This window comes from Otolemur garnettii, unplaced genomic scaffold (genome assembly GCF_000181295.1).
Source record: "Otolemur garnettii isolate 467f Iridium unplaced genomic scaffold, OtoGar3 scaffold00118, whole genome shotgun sequence".
NCBI lineage: Eukaryota > Metazoa > Chordata > Mammalia > Primates > Galagidae > Otolemur > Otolemur garnettii.
Window position 1 is genome coordinate 1,747,085 of NW_003852513.1, and position 2,787 is coordinate 1,749,871.

Here is a 2,787-nt window from a genome sequence, read left to right on the forward strand (position 1 = left end):
CGGGGCGGAAGTGGGGGGCGGGCTGGGGGCGAGAGTGTGGGGGACCGGGCCCGAGGAGGCGACGGCCGCGTGACGCGGGCTGCTGGGACAGTCATTGATCCGTCCGGGACCCTTGACATCTTGGGTTGGCTTATTTGCTTTTTGAATGTTTGGGGCGCAGGACTCAGCCGGCCGCGCCTTGCTGAGTAGCTGAATATCTCCCACACCAAGACGGTTTTCGGGTGGATGCAGGCCAAGCACCTCCACAGTTTACAGTCTAAGGGAGAAACAGAAAACAAAGGAATGAACTAGTGAATACATGCTGTAGAAGGAGTTAAAATGTTGCGCCAATGCGCAAATTCAAATTATACTCCTTCCATTCCTTCAAAATGGTTTAGCCCCTTGGCCGGCACTGTCAGCCAGGGCTGCGCTGTCCATAAAGGTGAACAACACGATTTCCACTCAGGAGTGGCCACTGTGGAGTACAAGTGACCTGACCACCCTGCCCAGCCCACACCCCTTGGCAAAGTCTTCTAGTCGTTGGTTCAGAAGGGCCTGCTGTGGCAGCTGGCGTGGGGTGGGGGCTGGCCTGAGAATAGACCGTTGGGGGAGGCAAGGTGTCTGTCCCCACCAAGGTTCCAATTTGGTAAAGAGGCAGAATCTGATAAGCACACCAGAAAGCTGCAGCAGTGACATGGGCTGTGAGGGGAATTATACCTGCTGAGAAGAAACCTTACTGGGGTGATGATGAGGGGGGCCACAGGTCACTTGACTTTCCTGTGAAGTCTTAAAGGCATAGCAGAAGAATGGAAGAGAGCAGCCATGCCTGGACCAGCCCTGCGAGGGCCTTGAGGCCGCAGGAGAAATGAAAGGAGCCAAAACACAGCACAGTCTAGAGAAGGATCACACCCGGAGCAAGGACACTTGTCGTTGCATTTAGGGCCCACCTGGTTAATCCAGAATGATCTCATCTGGAAATGCTTAATGTAATTATACCTGCAAAGACCCTTTTTCCAGATTAAGAAATATATTGGGGTTAGGATTTGGGCATATAATTTCAGACGGGACCATCATTAATCCACTACATTGACTTTGCAAAGAAAAGAAACTTTGCCTGGTGGGTATTCAGATGTGCCCATTTCTTGACATATTGTTGCATAGAGAAAAAAAAATTCACTAGACTCTGTGTAAACTAGGAACCTATTTACTTTAAAATATATTTATATGTATGCTCAGGTATAAATAGGTCAAGTAGAGATATTATACTCTTAAGTTTTACTTTCTTCTTACCTTTTTACTGTTAAGATTATTTTTAAATTTTTTTTTTTTTTTGAGAAAGAGTGCCGCAAACCAACATGGTGAAGGGGAGTAAACCACAGTAGAATGGGTGGGGACTGAGAAAAATACAGTATAAGAGAAGAGATGGAAATGATGGGATCGGGAGGACTGACTGAGCTGATGGCTACAGCCAGCACCAAAGCACAGTCAGCTTTATTTTATAGTATCTGTACAGGGTTGTGCAGGGAGAAGTAGCATAGACAACATGGGGAAATAGCATAAACAGAAGACATAGTTTTGGTATTACAGTACAATAGGAAAATATAAATAACTACCAAAGACAAACCATCTTGTTAATGGTTTCTGCTCATCTTCGTTAACATATGTCAAGAAGTAAGAAGGGCAAGATTCCAGGGATCTCAGCATAGTTGATCGAACAAAGAACTATGAGACTTGAAGGTTGCCACTTAACTTTGTTTGCATAAGACAAGGAGAAAGAAGGGAAGGATCTCATGGATTTCTACATAGTTAACTAGACAAAGAAAGAGCTATGTGACTTCTGGCAGAAGGAGCATGAAGAAAGGAAAATGGCTGTTTCCAAAAAGAGGAAAAGCAGTTGGGGCCTGCTCTCTACATCAGAGTCTCATTCTGTCATCTTGGGTAGAGTTCTATGACATCGTAGCTCACAGCAACCTCATACTCACGGGTTCAAGAGATCCACTTGCCTCAGACTCCTGAATAACAGGGACTACAGATGCCCACCATAATGCCCAGCTGATTTTTCTATTTTTATAGAGATTGAGGTTTCACTCTTGCTCAAAATGTTGCAGGAAGATGAAGCCCAATGGAGAGAAAGAGCACCCAAACACCACGTTTATAAGAGGAAAGGCTTTATTCATCGGCGGGAGCTTATGGCATAAATTTCCAAATGGCCACACTCCCCGACTGGCTTGGTCTTTCCCTTTTTATTGACAGTCAGGAAGTTCCACCCCACAAGTACCCTTCTCATTGGCCAATCTGAATCAAGCAGGAGATGCTAGTCCAGCCCGTACAGAACTACAGGATTTCACAGAACTTGGACATTTCCAGATTCCAGGGAGTTAAGCCTACAAATTCCCAAGAGCTGAGTCACCATAGAGAGGACCCTGCAGGTGCATCCTTCAGGTTTCCCTGAGAGGACTTGTTCTCCCAGACCTTGCCCTTCTCAGGTATCCTCTCTCAAAGCTGGTCTCAAACTCCTGAGCTCAAGGGATTCCCCCACCTTGGCCTCCCAGAGTGTTGAGATTACAGGTGTGAGCTACTGAGCCTGAACTTAAATTGCTTTTTATAAATATGGGGGGGGGGACCCACAAAATTCTTTACTGTTTGAACAAAGCCTTTGTAGGAGTATGTAAAAAGACTAATGTGGACTGAGAGTGGTTTCTTTCCTGCTCTTAACTGACAGAATTATTGAAGGAAAGGTTCTTCAACTATGAAAAGAGGTTCAGTTAGAAACTTAAACTTTGGCTCGGTGCCTGTGGCTCAAGTGGC

General features: G+C 45.8%; 1 protein-coding gene across 1 annotated transcript in view; it reads left to right on the top strand.

Moving 5' to 3' along the window:
- Positions 1-2,787, top strand: part of PM20D2 (peptidase M20 domain containing 2) — a 68,610-nt gene that overhangs the window by 1,597 nt on the left and 64,226 nt on the right. The window lies entirely within an intron of this gene.